Below are 20,218 nucleotides of genomic sequence, written 5' to 3' on the forward strand. Positions count from 1 at the left end.
TGAGGGAGGCAACCTAGTGACAGAGGATGTGGAAAAAACTAATGTACTCAATACTTTTTTTGCCTCTGTCTTCACGAACAAGGTCAGCTCCCAGACTACGGCACTGGGCAGCACAGCATGGGGAGGAGGTGACCAGACCTCTGTGGAGAAAGAAGTGGTTTGGGACTATTTAGAAAAGCTGGACATGCACAAGTCCATGGGGATGGATGCATTGCATCCGAGAGTGCTAAAGGAGTTGGCGGATGTGATTGCGGAGCCATTGTCCATTATCTTTGAAAACTCATGGCGATCCGGGGAAGTCCCGGACAACTGGAAAAAGGCTAAGGTAGTGCCCGTCTTTAAAAAAGGGAAGAAGTAAGATCCTAGGAACTGCAGGCCAGTCAGCCTCACCTCAGTCCCTGGAAAAATCATGGAGCAGGTCCTCAAGGAATCAATTCTGAAGCACTTAGACAAAAGGAAAGTGATCAGGAACAGTCAGCATGGATTCACCAAGGGAAAGTCATGCCTGACTAATCTAATTGCCTTCTATGATGAGATAACTGGTTCCGTGGATGAAGGGAAAGCAGTGGACGTGTTATTCCTCAACTTTAGCAAAGCTTTTGACACAGTCTCCCACAGTATTCTTGTCAGCAAGTTAAAGAAGTATGGGCTGGATGAATGCACTATAAGGTGGGTAGAAAGTTGGCTAGATTGTCGGGCTCAACGGGTAGTGATCAATGGCTCCATGTCTAGTTGGCAGCCAGTATCAAGCGGAGTGCCCCAAGCGTCGGTCCTGGGGCCGGTTTTGTTCAATATCTTCATTAATGATCTGGAGGATGGTGTGGATTGCACCCTCAGCAAGTTTGCAGATGACACTAAACTGGGAGGAGAGGTAGATACGCTGGAGGGTAGGGATAGGACACAGAGGGACCTAGACAAATTGGAGGATTGGGCCAAAAGAAATCTGATGAGGTTCAACAAGGACAAATGCAGAGTCCTTCACTTAGGATGGAAGAATCCAATGCACCGCTACAGACTAGGGACCGAATGGCTAGGCAGCAGTTCTGCAGAAAAGGACCTAGGGTTTACAGTGGACGAGAAGCTGGATATGAGTCAACAGTGTGCCCTTGTTGCCAAGAAGGCCAATAGCATTTTGGGATGTATAAGTAGGGGCATTGCCAGCAGATCGAGGGACGTGATCGTTCCCCTCTATTCGACATTGGTGAGGCCTCATCTGGAGTACTGTGTCCAGTTTTGGGCCCCACACTACAAGAAGGATGTGGAAAAATTTGGAGAGAGTCCAGCGGAGGGCAACAAAAATGGTTAGGGGACTGGAACACATGACTTATGAGGAGAGGCTGAGGGAACTGGGGACGTTTAGTCTACAGAAGAGAAGAATGAGGGGGGATTTGATAGCTGTTTTCAGCTACATGAAAGGGGGTTCCAAAGAGACTGGATCTAGACTATTCTCAGTGGTAGCAGATGACAGGACAAAGAGTAATGGTCTCAAGTTGCAGTGGGGGAGATTTAGGTTGGATATTAGGAAAAACTTTCACTAGGAGGGTGGTGAAACACTGGAGTGCGTTACCTAGGGAGGTGGTGGAATCTCCTTCCTTAGAAGTTTTTACGGTCAAGCTTGACGAAGCCCTGGCTGGGATGATTTAATTGGGGATCGGTCCTGCTTTGAGCAGGGGGTTGGACTAGATGACCTCCTGAGGTCCCTTCCAACCCTGATATTCTATGAACTAGTCTTATTATTATTAAGGAATGGCTCTATAAATAGATGTCTGTATATATGAAAATAGTTAAATAATTGCCAATAGATGGCACTCAAGAATAAATAGCATAGTTCCTGGTTTTGTAGGTCTGATAAAATTTCCTCTTGTACACTGCAAAAGGCTTCAGCTCTTAACAATATCTTCCTGGTACAATCGTATTTGTAGCAAGACCCAACAATGTATATAAATTGTCTGGGTCAGATTGTAATCTCAGATATAAATACAGAGTAACTGATTCCACTGACTTCAGTGGAATCACTTCAGATTTGCCTTAGTGTGAATGAGATCAAAATCTGAATCAGATTTTGTGTGCAGGGCAATGTTGATTTTTGGCAGAAAGTGGCTCTGTCTTATTATAGTCCAAAAGTGTGGGTATCAAGCTCTGTTATCTATGGGAGAGGGAGTCTGGTAGAATAAATTATCCTCTTGCTAATTTAGGTTATATGGAGGCTCTAAACAGAAATGGGAAACACCAAAACTGTAAGTTCTTTGGGCCAGGGACTGTTTTTTACTACATGTTTGTACAACACCCAGCATAATGGGGTACAGTCCTTGACTGTGTCCTTTAGGCAGTACTGTAATAACAACAATGACTTTCTCAGATGGGCCTACGGGTATTATCCTCTCAATATATTTGTAATAGTTGTGTGCATACTTTCCAAAGGTGTCAGTGAAGGACTCGTTGATACCTATAACTATGCAGACAAAAGTATAATTGCAACTTTTTCAGATTCATTCCCAATTGGAAGAGAAATCTTTGGAATGGGAGGATACAATTACATATACTACTGACAGTATGTCAGACTATAGACCATGGCATCTTCATAATTCTGAAAGCCCACCTTTTTCAAAGCATGCAACTATTACATGTTGAATATTATAATCAAACACACAAGCAAGTTTATCATCTATCATTTTGATAGCCAAAGTTTCACTGAATTGTCTTTCTTTACAAGAAGGGTTAAAGGACTGTTTGGGTGCTTTGATTTTGTCGAATAAGAATACTCTTACATCACATTCTGACTCAAAAGCTGTCACTTCTCACCACCAACCAACTTCTGAAAATCCAGAAGGCTGTGTCTGACTTTGACAGAAGGCAAAGAAAAGAGAACTTTTAGTCTGGAAATTCATCTCTGACCAGACAATTCCCCTCCTTTCCCCTCCAGACTGTTGTGGAAATAGCAGGAGGAGCTCGTAGTGGCTGGGGAGTTTGTAAAGGTAGGCTCCAGGCCTTCCTGCTAGCAAATTAAGCAGCACTGGCACATGACTGGAAAAGAAACTGCCCTCGGTAGGAGTCTTCTATCTACCCCTGTGATAAATGAAGGGGGAGGTCGCTTCCTTTTATGGACACCCAGCCAGCCAGTTAGCTATAAAGTCCCTCTTGGTGGCTGTTCTCTGCTTCAAAAAAAGGGTTAACAAAGTTCCCCAGGTAAAGGAAAAGGAGTGGGCACCGGACCAAAAGAGCCAGTAGGAGGGCTAGAATTTTTTTAAATGGGGGAAAAAAAAACTTCCCTTTGTTTGTGTGTGTGTGTCTCCAGGAAAGAGGGGAACAGAGAGCAGCAGAAATGCTGTGTAAGGCTTGAACCAGGTATAAAAATTAATCTTTCATACCTAGAATAAATAATTTGGATAGGGACTGTTTAGTTAGACTCTATCAGGTTTATTTCTTATTTTGGCTTGTGGATCTCCTCTGTGCTAACCCCAAATGCTTTTGTTTGCTTGTAACCTTTAAGCTGACCCCCCAAGAAAGCTATTTTGGGTACTTAATTTTGTAATTGTTTCTTTTAAGATCTAGCAAAAAGCCTAAGTTCCAGATGTATTTTTTCCCTTTTTGTTTTTAATAGAATTTACCTTTAAGAAAAGGATTAATTTTTGATGTCCTAAGAGGTTTGTGTATGTTGTTTGATTAGCAGATAGCCACAGCTAATTTCCTTTGTATTCTTTCTCAGCTCTTCCTGGGAGGGGGCGTGAAAGGGCTTGGGGGTACCCCACAGGGAGGAATTCCCAAGTGCTCCTTCCTAAGTTCAAAGGGGTTTTTTTGCATTTGGGTGGTGGCAGCATTTACCAAGCTAAGGTCAGAGAGAAGCTATAACCTTGGGAGTTTAATACAAGCCTGGAGTGGCAAGTATTAATTTTTTAAATCCTTGCGGGCCCCCACTTCCTGCACTTGAGGTGCCAGAGTGAGTATTCAGCCTTGACAGCCCTCTTTCTTTTACAGGAATATCTCTGTCCTGCAAGGTTCCCCCCATGCCTCACTAGGAGGGCAGAGAGGGAAAGAGGCTGATACCACCTCTAGCTCTCCTTTCCCTCCAGAGGAAAAGGGAGACCTGTCACCTCCCATCTCCTAAGTAAACTCCAGAGAAAACAACATCCCTGTTAATTTTTTTTCTCTAAATTAGACTGTATAAGTGGGGAGTGTGGTGAGAAACTTGGTCATTCCTTTGCACAGCTCCATGATGTTTATGCACACAGACATACACTTACGTGTGGCTGGCTCTTAGCCTACTTGGGGACTCCTGTCAGATACACTTATTCAATTCCTTGCATAATGACAGGTTTCAGAGTAACAGCCGTGTTAGTCTGTATTCGCAAAAAGAAAAGGAGTCCTTGTGGCACCTTAGAGACTAACCAATTTATTTGAGCATGAGCTTTCGTGAGCTACAGCTCACTTTCCACGGTATGCATCTGATGAAGTGAGCTGTAGCTCACGAAAGCTCATGCTCAAATAAATTGGTTAGTCTCTAAGGTGCCACAAGGACTCCTTTTCTTTTTACTTATTCAATTGTCTCCAGTCTCATCCTCAGGCCCAGTCTGATCATTCAGGATAATGTAATGTCACCTCACCCCATAATAGTAACGCCCCTAATGGCCCAGAATCACCAGAACAGTGATCTCTTGCTTTGATCTGACTTACCCAGTACCGATGAATTACCATCGAAACAGTCAGTGTAGCAGAGGGTTCTCCATGGGAACTACTCCCTCTTTCTATTGTACATTCTTGTGACTAGGCTAGATATTGATTGAACACTGAAACCATTAGTGAGTAGTAGAGAGGCAGAGCAAAAACACTGTCCCCAAAGAGTTTACAATCTATGTATGAGATGAGACAACAGATGGATACAGGCAGATTAGGAAGTGCAGAGAAATAATGAGACACCACTGATCAGCGTGGTAGGCAGTGGTCTCAGCACACATGCAGTCTAACTGTTAAGCCTATGATGGGTTTAGCCCCAGGGCCAAAGAGGTTAAAGAACTGCTGTGGGCAGGGCTGGCCTTCCCCCTCCACTGCTGTCAATCATGTCATGGGGAAGTAAGGGTTTAAAAGCAGGAAGCACCAGACAGTTGCTGGGTAGATTTGGGAGGGAGTTGATAGCTGCTGTACAGCACCCAAGAGGGATGTCTGAAAAGCTTCAGGGAAACTTTTCTCAGAAAGTCACATGTTGATCCTCCAAGAAGGCAGCAGACTCTGGTGTACTGACTGAGCAGGAGAGGTCTGATGAGCTGTTAAATGGTCAATATCACTATCTTCAACCCCTCCTGGGGTTAGGTAGTCTGGGATTATGCCAAAAGGTCTTGAAGAGTGGCAGCCAGGAGCCCCATCCCCTTCAAAAGCAATCAGGATATTTGGCTCAATTTAGTGTCACTGAGACTCCTGTTTATGCAGATGGGGGTGTCCCATGGGTTCGCAGCACTCAGACAGCAGAAAGTGCCCATCAGTAATGCAAAAATTGTGACAAGGCATTGCATAAAAGGGGAGTTTTGAGGAGGGGTTCAAAAAGGATAAGGGGGTGGCTTTGTGAATGTTTATGGGATGCTCCCTCCAAACTTTGAGGGGCAGCATGGGAGAAAGTATGATGGTGCCTGTTTGACAGATTAACAATTGGGTGATGGAAGCTAGCATTATTGGTTGATCAGACTAGCTATCTCCTTTCAGTTATGCTACATTTGCAATAGTGTTTTTCTGTAAACCCTCACCTAGAGAATAAAAATGCACTAGTGGCATAAGTGGACACAAGCTGGTAGCAAATTGTTATATGCCTAATACTGAAGCTTTTGTTCAAAATGTTGCCTCCATTTTCCTTTGGAAAGCAAGCAAGATATCCTACAACAGTTCAATAAGAATGTACTTCAGAGTCACCTTCAGAAAGAAACCAGTTGTAGTGTTAAAAAAGGTCCAGAATGGTGGTGGGGTTTTTTTAGGGGGAGGAGGTTTTTAAAGAAATGTAGCCACACTTTCTTCCATTTTAAAATTGGGGTGAGGGGAAAGGAAACATTGACTTGTACTGTTTGAATGGGAATGGAATGGCAGTGTTAGCTTTTATTGTCAGAAAAGATTATAAATAATGTAATTGTTACCTGACCTTCTCAGTCTTCCCAAACTGGAATTTGGCTTGGTATATGTTGAAACAAAGAAATATTATTCTAGCTCACTAATTGCTGTTCTCTGCTACAGAGTGGTACCTTATGTGTGCTATAGAATCATAGAATATCAGGGTTGGAAGGGACCTCAGGAGGCCATCTAGTCCAACCCCCGGCTCAAAGCAGGACCAATCCCCAACTAAATCATCCCAGCCAGGGCTTTGTCAAGCCTGACATTAAAAATATCTAAGGAAGGAGATTCCACCACCTCCCTAGGTAATGCATTCCAGTGTTTCACCACCTTCCTAGTGAAAAAGTTTTTCCTAATATCCAACCTAAATCTCCCCACTGCAACTTGAGACCATTACTCCTTGTTCTGTCATCAGCTACCACTGAGAACAGTCTAGATCCATCCTCTTTGGAACCCCCTTTCAGGTAGTTGAAAGCAGCTATCAAATCCCCCCTCATTCTTCTCTTCTGTAGACTAAACAATCCCAGTTCCCTCAGCCTCTCCTCATAAGTCATGTGTTCCAGTCCCCTAATCATTTTTGTTGCCCTCCGCTGGACTCTTTCCAATTTTTCCACATCCTTCTTGTAGTGTGGGGCCCAAAACTGGACACAGTACTCCAGATGAGGCCTCACCAATGTCGAATAGAAGGGAATGATCACGTCCCTCGATCTGCTGGCAATGCCCCTACTTATACATCCCAAAATGCCATTGGCCTTTTTGGCAACAAAGGCACACTGTTGACTCATATCCAGCTTCTCATCCACTGTAACCCCTAGGTTCTTTTCTGCAGAACTGCTGCCTAGCCATTCGGTCCCTAGTCTGTAGCAGTGCATGGGTTTCTTCCGTCCTAAGTGCAGGACTCTGCATTTGTCCTTGTTGAACCTCATCAGATTTCTTTTGGCCCAATCCTCTAATTTGTCTAGGTCCCTCTGTATCCTATCCCTATCCTCCGGTGTATCTACCTCTCCTCCCAGTTTAGTGTCATCTGCAAACTTGCTGAGGGTGCAATTTACACCATCCTCCAGATCATTTATGAAGATATTGAACAAAACCGGCCCGAGGACCGACCCTTGGGGCACTCCACTTGATACCGGCTGCCAACTAGACATGGAGCCATTGATCACTACCCGTTGAGCCCGACTATATTTGTTCCATTTTGTGTTTGTTAAATCAAGAAATTGTCTGAAGAGTAACATGCTAAGCTGCAGTAACTCTCAAACTGAGGAGCTAGAAAAGTAGTATTGCAAAAAAAGCTAACAAGAAGGTGTAGATTAAAGTTGGGTACTTATCCCATCTCACATATGTGACAGCAACACAGCCTCCCTTACACATCCTTAAGCAGGTGTTAGGGAATTTTTTATACATCACTTCCGAATTTGGTTCAGGGAGATGTATGTGACTCACCCAAGGTTATACAATAATCAGTTAGCTAGCCAGGGAGAGGAGGTAGATCTGATTACCTTGCTCTAGTTACTGTCTATGTTGTACTGAAAAATATCAACTTACCCCATTCCATGTTGAAAAGGCCACATACCCATTAAGTTTCCCAGGATCCAATTACTGAACTACAAGTGGTTTTCTTGGAGACCCTGTGCCTTCACATCAGCTTTAGGTCCCTTTGGTTCTGTTCCCACTAGGAGTGCAACTCCAACGTATTGTCAGGGATTTCTCTACTTGCAGCTGCCCAGGGAACCACAGAAAACTAGCCTTTTTCCAGACTGCGTTTCTGTCCTGAGCTCTGCATGGTCAGTGTGATGGTAACATGCACCTGTCCTGACCAGCCTATGACCACCTCTTTCCCCAAAGCATTCACTGGACTAAACCACAAAGCTCAATTCTTCAGAAGAAGTGGGTTTTTATGCCCAAATAAATCTGTTAGTCTTTAAGGTGCCACCAGACTCATTGTTGTTTTTGTGAATACAGACTAACACAGCTACCCCTCTGAAAGCTCAATTGGCACTTGAGTTAAGTCCAGTATTAAGTTCCCAGTTCCCCCATTACCTGGGGTGTAGGAAGCATTCAACACAGAAACAAGGTTTCTTATTACACTCTTGGGGGCAGTGAATGCATGAGAGAATGACCTCCAAACAAATTGCTCACCTTGACACAAGAAATGGGACAAAAATGGAATCCTGAATCTGAAATTCTTTGATTTTTGGAGTAAGGGGAAAGGGAGAGGTTTACATCTGAACTTCAGTTTTGTTTGAAGGATGGATCCAAATCCAGAAGGTACCTGTCTTCTACTTCTGGTGTGAAGATGTCAAAAACCTTGTGTTAACAGCCAGCCATTTTCATAAGATTTTGACCCAGGAGCAGAAATCTTTCTAGAACAATTATCTAATGAAATTTCTGCCATATTGAAGATGGCAGAAATCTCACAAGATCACCTGATCCTGAAAGATTTCTGCCATTTTCTTTGAAATATTGAAAGAACAGGTCACAAGATTTTGATGTATTTGAGACCTGGTTTAATATGGAACCTGAATTCCAGAATTTACCCTAAACCTAATCTGATACATGGAGTTACACTATGGATGAACTTGGTTCCCAGCCCTCCTCAGTCAGAGGGTGAGTCGCCATGACATAGGGTGATCTTCAAATACTTGAAAGGCTGCCATAAAAAAGATGGAGAAAAGTTATTCTCTCTTGCCACAGAGGGCAAGACAAGGGGCAACGGGTTCAAACTATAGGATAGCAAATTTAGATTAAATCTCAGGAAAAACTTTGTAACTGTGAGAACAGTAGGACAATGGAACAAACTGCCTAGGGAAGTCATAGATTTCACTGGAGATTTTCAAAAAGAGGCTGAATCACTGTCTTTCTTGGATGGTTTAGACACAATAAATCCTTCATCTTGGCTGGAGAAGACTAGACTAGATGACCCTTGCGGTCCCTTCTTTGTGCTATGGTTCTATGATTCTACATTGATCAGAGTTAGTGCATATGTGTTTACCCAAGTTGGAAATTACACCTCCAGCTCCTGTGTAGACTGACCTTGAGGAAGGCTGCCCAAAGATTTCATTTCTGCTCTTGTTTTATGCTACATGTAACTCCATTTATTTCAGGGCTGCAGAGTGACATTTAAAATGGAGGGGATAGGTTTGCTTCCCGATACGTGATCCTTCTCTTCCTCTATCCATTGCCCTCGCCATGAGCCCCTACACCCATCCTCTCCATATCTGAGTGGCATTGCATCCTGGCAGCACGACTTAGGTTTGGCCTGCCAAAAAGCAGTTAGGTCATGGCACAGATGCACACCTTCCCCCCAAGCGCCGCAGACTATGAAGCAACACCAGTGAAAAGTAGAGTAATGTGGTGAATTAGGACCATGGTATTTATGATTATAATTTAAGACAGAGGACCCATTTTTCTGTTAAGTCTGATATTCCAGATATGATGTCTTTTACTGGTGTGGTGAACCAGAAAGTACCAAAGAAGTAATTATTTTTTTCTCAGATGGATTACAACTAGCTGCTAAACAACAAAAATGTTCTTGCACCTACATTTTACAAGCTTTTGGAAGTTTCTTGCTTCAAAAATAACAAGTAACAATAGAGTAAGAATGCATATGAGCTTTCAGCCAATTCATTCCCCTTTCTATCTGTCACTCTCAACACTGAAAATGACCTGGAAAATTGGTAAATCAAGGTAAAGGCAATAGAATGAATTGATATTTTATTAGCAATTTACAGTTTAGGTCCTGTTCTGGTATTTTCTATTTGCAAAGCAGAATTAAATAGAAAACAGATCAGGTTTCTTCCAGAGGATTCCTCAAGGAACAGAGCAGTAAGTCTTAAGTATATTATCTTGGTGTAGTGGTGGCAGGGGAGTGGGGGAAGGATGCCAATCTAACAAAGTAACTCAGCAATTCAAACCAAGAGCAAAATAAAAAGAATGAAATGCTTTTAAATCCAATTTCCTAGAGAAATATCTAGATATGTGGTTATAAACTACATATCTTTAGGGATGAGGAACTGGGTTTGTATAAAATTGACCTGGAAGGACAACTCTTATAGAGACCTTAAATTAGAGAGGAAGGGTGATCTTGCAGTTAAGGTCCTATGCCAGAGCTTGGGAGGCCTGCATGCAATTCCAGGCTCTGCCACAAGGGACAGAACTAAGGCTGAAGAAGTAATGGATTTTTCAGTTCGGGGCTGAACCAAAAATCTTTTATCTTCAAACCAAAACTAACTTTTGTGTGACTGTGGATCATTTTTTGGGTGTCTCCCCTGTTTTTAAATTACTAAATTTCTAACCACAATGCCATTAAAATAGTCTGAATTTTTAAAAAAAAAAATTTCAACTGAAACTGTTCACTAAATTCAACCCAACTTCGCAAGGAGCTTCAGCATGATGACAAATAAATTTTTCGTGGAATTTACTAACCAAAAAAATGTCACCCAAATCTATATAGAACCCATGGAGTATGATGGAACCTCCCAATCCCTTGCAGCAAGGCAGCTGCTCAGGTTACAGAACCTGAGTTCAACCCAAAACAAAATGTTCTAAATGCTTCATTTTAGTTAAAAATGTAGCAAGGAAACAGTTCAACATTTCCAAATCAAAACTCTTGAATTCTTTATTCCACAAAAAAAGTTTTGATATTTTGACTTTTTGTTCCAATTTAGGATAAAAACAGATTCCAATGTTTTGGCATTTCCCACAATGCAGAAATTCCTTTTTTTTCCCCAATCAGCTCTAGTTTGTAAACAGGTTACATACCTTGAACTCTGTGCATTTTAGTGGTGCCTAGGGACCATAAACATAATGAAGAAAAGCATTAATGTCAAAGGGACCATATTCTCCATCTTTCACTTGAGACAGGGACCCGTGAGATCTGTACCCCTGACACTTAAAATATTGGAGATAGTGAAAGTAAGATGCTTGAAGTTTGATCCAAAGAGACTCATAAGAAATCATTCTGCAAACATGAACTTATATAATTCTTGACATCTGATTTGTGTCCATCATAGGGCCTAATCACATCAGCCACAGTATCAGAGGCTCGTTCACCTGCACATCTACCAATGTGATATATGCCATCATGTGCCAGCAATGCCCCTCTGCCATGTACATTGGTCAAACTGGACAGTCTCTACATAAAAGAATAAATGGACACAAATCAGATGTCAAGAATTATAACATTCATAAATCAGTCGGCGAACACTTCAATCTCTCTGGTCACTCGATTTCAGACCTAAAGGTCGCAATATTACAACAAAAAGACTTCAAAAACAGACTCCAAGGAGAGACTGCTGAATTGGAATTAATTTGCAAACTGGATACAATTAACTTAGGCTTGAATAGAGACTGGGAGTGGATGTGTCATTACACAAAATAAAACTCTTTCCCCATGTTTATTTCCCCCACCCCCCCCACTGCTCCTCGGACGTTCCTGTTAACTGCTGGAAATGGCCCACCTTGATTATCACTACAAAAGGTTTCCCCTCCCACCCCCCACCCCCCGCTCTCCTGCTGGTAATAGCTCATCTTAACTGATCACGCTCCTTATAGTGTGTATGATAACACCCATTTTTTCATGTTCTGTGTGTATATAAATCTCCTCACTGTATTTTCCACTGAATGTATCTGATGAAGTGAGCTGTAGCTCACGAAAGCTTATGCTCAAATAAATTGGTTAGTCCCTAAGGTGCCACTAGTACTCCTTTTCCTTTTGTGAATACAAACTAACATGGCTGCTACTCTGATAGCTGAACTTTTGTATTCCGTGTTTCATTGGATTGCCTGAGAAATGTATATCAAAGCAAATGGCAACATCCGAAGATCCCATAATGCAAAAAGTCTTGCATTTACATTTTTAAAAAGTAAATACTTTTGTTCATTGTATTTTGAGTGTAAGTATGAGTTTTCAAAGGCATCACAATTACTCTCTAATTGCTAGCTATTATCTTACCATTGGCTGAAGTAAGGGTAAATTTAAAGTATTGAAATTTCACTTGAGCTGATCTGGCACTACAGGGACAGAAGCCTTAATATCAAAGTAGTATGTATCGTAGCTAAGCCAGTGTTTCCCTGCTACATCAGACTAGATTTCAAAGACTATAAGTGAACATCTGCTATTCCAGCTACAGCTGCATGCCAGAATTTATTAAAGAGATGCCTGTCTGAGCCAGATGCAGACCTGATGAATAATTTTTTCTAACTTTTTGTACTGTTAATTTCTGAGAGAAACCTGTTAAGAACCCCAAAAGGGGGATAGAGTCTCTGATAGTCAATTTGGGATAATGCTGAAGTATTGGGCTAATGATGAATTCATCAAAGGGCTAATTTTTCAAAAGAAAAGCCTCACTTTTGTGGGGGCAAGTTGTGCAGCAAAATTGACACACACCATTCAATAGATGGTGCAAACCAGAGTGCTGCTACTCCTAGGCTCCAGTCCAGAAAAGCACTTAAAGGTGTTTAGTGGGACTGCTCACATGACTAACTTTAAGCACATGCTTAAGTGCTTTTTTAAATTGCACCTTCAGATCAGGTACTTAAGTACTAAGATTGTCAGAGCCAATCATTTTGCAGGCACAATGTGTGTCCACACAAAGAGAGGCTAGTTCTTTGCCTTTTTTCAGGCTTACCTCCCTATATTTTTAAAATCAATATGATGGATAACTTCTATTCACTAGAGTTCAATTACACTTCCCAGTGAAAACATTCAGATCAAGAAGTTAGAGCATACTTCACCTTTTTTATACCATGTTCCCACATTGAACCACTCGCTGCTGGTTCTCCTCAGTTGCACCTCAGAATCCTTTGCACTATTTTCAGCTGCCCTGTAGAGACTATTTTCTGCAGCACTTCATAGGCGATACTAAGGGAACTGGTTACTCCTGGAGGATTTCTGCTCCACTGTGCACATGCATAATTTATGTGCCACACATAGTTTTAAGCTTTTCTGCAGGAAATAGCTTCTGGTGGAAAGCTGTTCTGCCTTTTTCCCACCAGAGGGTGCTGTGGCACTAGAACAGAACAGCTGCTTCCACCCAGCCCCTGCTACCATAGGGAAGAGAAAGGGCCTGCAGTGCCTTCTTCACAGCGCCTGTCAGGTCAAGTAGCGTGGGGCACATGAGGTTGCTGGGGGGTCACAGACAGGGCTTCATAAGGGCTAGTGGGGGAACAGAGACTGGGGCAGGAGCTGAATGGGAGAGGAGGCACAGGGCTACAGGGAGGAGGGAGGTGACTGAGTCATGGCACAGTGACACATGGGGATGGAGGAGTGGGTGTCTGAGTGGGGGTGGAACGACATATGGGAACAGGCAGTGCAAGGACACAAGGGGGTGCAGGGACACATGGGGACAGGGCAGATGTGCCTGACTTCCGCCCCCAAAAAACCCTGTTCTGTACTTCTCCCACCCATACCCAACAACCCTCCAAGTTCACACCCAGGCTCCTTCCCAGGAATTACTTCCCTCTCCCTCAGCTCCTCCATTACCCCGACTCCCCCAAGGCTTTGCACTGCTTCTGAAGGCTGCGGGAAATATGGTTCTGTATTGTAGTTTAAATGAATTGTTACTCAGAGTTCTTTATTATTATGCCTAATGTCAAGGTTCCTTCCCCACTCTGAACTCTAGGGTACAGATGTGGGGACTTGCATGAAAGACCCCCTAAGCTTACTTTTACCAGCTTAGGTTGAAACTTCCCCAAGGTACAAACTATTTTACCCTTTGCCCCTGGACTTCCACTGCCACCACCAAACTTTATCTGGGTTTCTGAGAAAACGTAGTTTGGACACATCTTTCCCCCCAAAAATCCTCCCAACTCTTGCACCCCACTTCCTGGGGAAGGTTTGGTAAAAATCGTCACCAATTTGCGTAGGTGACCACAGACCCAAACCCTTGGATCTTAGAACAATGAAAAAGCGTTCAGTTTCCTTACAAGAAGACTTTTAATAGAAGTAAAAAAGAATCATCTCTGTAAAATCAGGATGGTAAATACCTTACAGGGTAATTAGATTCAAAACATAGAGATCCCTCTAGGCAAAACCTTAAGTTACAAAAAAGACACACAGACAGGAATATTCATTCTATTCAGCCCAGCTATTTTCTCAGCCATTTAAAGAAATCATAATCTAACACATACCTAGCTAGATTACTTACTAAGTTCTAAGACTCCATTCCTGTTCTGTCCCCGGCAAAAGCATCACACAGCCAGACACAGACCCTTTGTTTTTCTCCCTCCTCCCAGCTTTTGAAAGTATCTTGTCTCCTCATTGGTCATTTTGGTCAGGTGCCAGCGAGGTTACCTTTAGCTTCTTAACCCTTTACAGGTGAGAGGATTTTTCCTCTGGCCAGGAGGGATTTTAAAGGGGTTTACCCTTCCTTTTATATTTATGACACCTAGCAAGGAATCTATTTGTCAAAAAACATTTCCTGAATCTTTTTGTTGTCTGTATTGTTACAGACATACTTACTGACAGATATTTTGACATAAATTACCAAAATAATCAAAACTGGTGTGATTATAATGTGTTATTTCGACAAATAAACTATGCAGAATTTTAAAATATTGCGCACAGATTTTTTTGGCACAGAATTTTTAATTTTTTGGTTCAGAATTCCCCCAGGAGTAACTGTTGTAGCAGCTAATGGGATGTTCCTGGAGTCTGAGAAGGAACTATTGATTGCACTTGGCTGAGCAAGTATATATCAGCATAAGAATGGAGATAGAACAAAAGGAGACTGGTGACCCCACGTCTCAGACAACTGCTCATGACAGGGGATAGTGAGTCCCAGGTTGGCTGGAAGTTCTGTTGAGGTTTCCACAGCCCCACAGGGGATTGTCCACAGAATGGTACAAAGGCAATGCACATATGTAGCAACTCCTAAGATAGCACCAACATAGGAATGATTGCAGAATCAGGCATTTACAGAGGGACTCTGCAAAGTCCTAGGCTCTGTCCTTGGGACAAAGAAGGAGTTGGGTTGCCAGTGAGCTCAGGAAGGCCCCGAAGGTGCTATCGACATCTCTGTACAGTAGAAGCTCATGGGCTCAGATCTGGCTATAATTTTATTGTGGATAATTCAAAACTGGTGCTTATAGGTAATTCTGTCCACACAGATTACTTGCACACAGTCTGACTTCTTTCAAATAAGTAGCATTGCTCTTTTCCTTATATTTATTGTATTGTGTTAAATAAAAGATAACTATTGTGTGTATGTCACTGAAAAATACATCACAGGAGTTAGGGGAGGCACTCATTACTGGAAAGTGGCAAGGTTTCCTTTCTTCTTCCTTTGTACCTATTCAGAATCTGACTTGGAATTCAAATGTTCTTGACACTCAGACAGAGAAAATAAATGCAAGAGGGCAAACATCCGGCTTATCTACAGTCACAATGAAGGCCCTGAAATTTCAAACAGCTTCAAATCCCACCCCATACTTTTGCTGAAAGCACCTCAGAAGAGGGGCCAGAAGAGCCAGAGCCAGCAGCTGGATGAAGCAAGCTGACACACACAGAAACCAGGGGAGCCAGCATTTCTATAATGAGAGCAATAATCCCAACATCCAGGAAAAGAAGGCGCCAAGGTTACTACAGTATTTTCAGCCCAGAGGCATTTACTTTAATGACCTGAAAAGCAGCGTGTAAAGTTTTCATTATCTTACCAGGTTGTGTTGTACCTATTCTACAGCTGTGATTCTAGCTGACAGAGAAACATTGAGCATTGTTTCCAAAGCGGGCAGAGGCATGAATTAGCAGAATAGGTTCGGTTAAATGGAGGAGCTGTACAATCATACTTCACTGTGACAACTAGTGTGTAACCGACATCCATTCAGTGCAGCGCCCCTTGGCTCTGTTTGAGGTGGGGCAGGGCTGGGCCACATATGGAGGCTGATGAGCCTGGTACAAGCTTTTAGCTCCAGCACTAGCAGCTCAGGCTTTAAGAACCAGAAGTGCCAGTTTCGATCCCCACTTCTGGTGACCAAGATAGGGATGCAGTGAGACAAGTGGAAAAGACTCAGCAGACAGCATGTGGGCCAACAAGCTCTAAAGGTAATCCAGTAAACTTTTCACAAGACAGTGGGAACTTGGCTCTTTAATAAGGCTCCTAAGCCATTCAGATACAATGCTCACCTCTTTCACTCAGAGGGCCTGATCAAAAACTCATTTATGTCCTTGGAAAGACCCCCACTGAGTGCAACAGACTTTGGATCAGGACCCTGGTAAAAGCATCCCATAATCCTGTTTTGCCTCCTTGCAGTCCAACTATTTTTTTAATGTTCACCTGTTAAATATCTCTAGAAGTATTAAAAATCCAGACATGAGGCAGGATGGCCGAGTGATGCTAGCATGTGGATTATGAGTTGGGCAATCTAGCTTCTAGTAGCAATTTTATTGCAGATTGCCTGTATATTCTTAGAAGTGTCACATTATCTCTCTGTACCTCAGTTTCTTCATAAGTATAAAGGGATAGCTTTTATCCACTTCAACGGATCTATGATTCTTTAATGCCTACTATGGTGCTTTACGATCCTCAGAGGGCAAGAACACAGAAATGCAAAATATTGGAATTATTAAATAACGGATGCAGAAATATACTATGCAAAGATTTTGGATAGTATGGGCACCGAAGCATCTTTCCTTTTATATTTTTGCCACATGTTCATGTGGTGCACATCTGTTTTAACTGCAGAGCTGTAAGGAAATGTTCACCAAGACCTTCCAAAAAAAAATGAGGCTTTCCACAGTTCACCTGGTAATGAGTCTTTCATACAATCTTTCATATTCCCCATTTCACAGGCGGCTCTACTATTCTAGTCCCTTGGTTGATAATGTCAACATCATCATGTTTTCAGAAGCAAATAAGTGCATCAGAACAGCTCCTCTTGATTCATCAGTTCTTTCCTCAATATCAAGACAAAGACAACTGTACAGATCTGAGCATTTATTCCAATTCTCAGAGATTTTCAATCAAATGATCAGCTGGGTTAAAAAAAATATTTTCTTTGAAATTGATTTGCTGGGCCTGCTTGCCATAAACGGCCATCTGACTGTCACCATGTTACTACCATGTAGCTTGGGACTACTTGTGGAGTAAGGTACTACTCAGCATGAATAAAGGTGTCGAAATGTGGACCTAAATGGTGAGATTTGAATCCAAGAGCATCTCGCACTACAATCAAGTGCATTGTGAACAAACCCTTACAGCTAAATTGGTTAGTGAAGCAACATGGACTAGGAGTCAGGAGGCCCAGGCTTTATATTTTTGACTTCAGTGACTAACTTGCTGTTAGGGTTGCCAGGCGTCCAGTTTTCGACCAGAATGCCCAGTTGAAAAGGGACCCTGGCGGCTCTGGTAGGCACTGCCAACGAGGCTGTAAAAAGTCCAGTCAGCAGCGCAAGGGCTCTGGGGCTACGGTAGGGGGTGCCCTAGCTCTGTGTGGCTCCCAGAAGCGGCTCCCAGGTCCCTGCAATCCCTAGACACATGGGCGGCCAGGGAGGCTCCATGTGCTGCCTGCACCCAGAGGACCAGCTCCACAGTTCCCATTGTCCAGGAACACAAAAAGGAAGCCTACAAGTAGTGGAAACTTGGTCAGATGACTAGGGAGGAGTATAAAAATATTGCTCAAGTGTGCAGGGGTATAATCAGGAAGGCCAAAACACAACTGGAGTTGCAGCTAGCAAGGGATCTGAAGGGTAACAAGAAAGGTTTCTACAAGTATGTTAGCAACAAGAAAAAGGTCAGGGAAAGCATGGGATCCTTAATGAATGGGGGAGGCAACCTAGTGACAGATGATGTGGAAAAAGCTGAAGTACTCAATGCTTTTTTTGCCTCGGTCTTCACAGACAACGTCAGCTCCCACACTGCTGTCCTGGGCTACACAGTATGGGGAGGAGGTGCGCAGCCCTCAGTGGTGAAAGAACAGGTTAAGGACTATTTAGAAAAACTGGACATGCACAAGTCCAGATCTAATGCCTCCAAGGGTGCTGAGAGAATTGGCTGATGTGATTGCAGAGCCATTGGCCATTATCTTTGAAAACTCATGGCGATCAGCGGAGGTCCCAGCCGATTGGAAAAAGGGAAATATAGTGCCCATCTTTAAAAAAGGGAAGAATGAGAACCCAGGGAACTACAGACCAGTCAGCCTCACCTCACTCCCTGGAAAAATTATGAAGCATGTCCTCAAAGAATTTTGAAACAACTGGAGGAGTGGAAGGTGGTCAGGAACAGTCAACATGGATTCAACAAGGGCAAGTCATGCCTGACCAACCTGATTGCCTTCCACGATGAGATAATTGGCTCTGTGGATATGGGGAAAATGGTGGACATGATATATCTTGACTTCAGCAAATCTTTTGATATGATCTCCCACAGTATTCTTGCCAGCAAGTTAAAAAAGCTGGCTAGATTGTCGGGCTCAACAGGTAGTGATCAATGGCTCCATGTCTAGCTGTCAAGTGGAGTGCCCCCGGGGTCGGTCTTGGGGCCGGTTTTGTTCAACATCTTTATTAATGATCTGGACGATGGGATAGATTGCACCCTCAGCAAGTTCGCAGCTGATACTAAGCTGGGGGGAGATACACTGGAGGCTAGGGATAGGATCCAGAGTGACCTAAACAAATTGGAGGATTGGACCAAAAGAAATCTGATGAGGTTCAATAAGGACGAGTGCAGAGTCCTGCCCTTAGGATGGAAGAATCCCATGCACTGCTACAGGCTGGGCACTGACTGGCTAAGCAGCAGTTCTGCAGAAAAGGACCTAGGGATTACAATGGATTATAAAATGGATATGAGTCAGCAGTGTGCCCTTGTTACCAAGAAGGCTAATGGCATATTGGGCTGCATTAGTAGGATCATTACCAGCAAATCGAGGAAAGTGATTATTCCCCTCTATTCACCACTGGTGAGGCCACATCTGGAGTATTGCATCCAGTTTTGGGCCCCCCCCACTACAGAAAGGATGTGGAAAAACTGGAGACAGTCCAGCGGAGGGAAACAAAAATTATCAGAGGGCTGGAGCACATGACTTATGAGGAAAGGCTGAAGGAACTGGGCTTGTTTAGGCTACAGAAGAGAAGAGTGAGGGGGCATTTGATAGCATCCTTCAACTACCTGAAGGGGGGTTCCCAAGAGGATGGAGCTCGGCTGTTCTCACTGATGGCAGATGACAGAACAAGGAACAATGGTCTCAAGTTGCAGTGGGGGAGGTCTAGGTTTGACATTAGGAAACACTATTTCACTAGGAAGGTGGTGAAGCACTGGAATGGGTTCCCTAGGGAGGTGGTGGAATCTCCATACTTAGAGGTTTTTAAGGCCTGGCTTGGCAAAGCCCTGGCTGGGATGATTCAGTTGGTGTTGGTCCTGCTTTGAGCAGGGGGTTGGACTAGATGACCTCCTGAGGTCTCTTCCCACCCTAATCTTCTGTGACTCTATGAACCAATGAGATGCGAGGATGGCATCTGAAACCCCTCATCCCTGGCCCCACCCCAGAGCCCACACTGCCAGCCAGAGGCCTCATGCCCCCTCCCACATCCCAACCCCCTGCCCCATCCTGGTGAGAGTGTGGGAGAGCTAGTGGTGGACGGAGGGAGGATGAAGCGATTGTGGACGGGGCCTCAGAGAAGGGGTGGGCAGGGGCAGGGCCTTGGGAAAGGGACAGTGCAGGGGGCAGGGCAGGGGTGTTTGGTTTTCTGCAATTAGAAAGTTGGCAACTCTACTTGCTGTGTCACCTTGGGCAAGTCACGTCCCCTCTATGTTAACCCTCCCAAACTTTGTCTGTCTCGTTTATTTAGAATGTAAGTTCTCTGGCACACGGACTGTCTCTTACCATGAGTCTGTACAGTTCCTAGCACTATAAAGACCTGATCTTGATTGAGGCCTCTGTGCATTACTGCAATACAAATGTTTAATGCAAGTTCACTGTCAGACTAATATCAGTCACTTCCTCTGTCTGGGAGTAATATCCTGCCTTCGCAGGAAGGTGGCCTTGATGACCTAGGGCCTGAACCAAAGCCCACCAAAGTCAATAGGAGGCTTTCCTTTGACTTTTTGAATCAGGTCCTTTGTAAGTCTTTTATCTCTAATTACTATCATCCTATTAAAATAAGTAGGATTGTCAGGGGCAAGATGCATAATAGCTC

This window comes from Eretmochelys imbricata, chromosome 5 (assembly GCF_965152235.1).
Source record: "Eretmochelys imbricata isolate rEreImb1 chromosome 5, rEreImb1.hap1, whole genome shotgun sequence".
Taxonomy (NCBI): domain Eukaryota; kingdom Metazoa; phylum Chordata; order Testudines; family Cheloniidae; genus Eretmochelys; species Eretmochelys imbricata.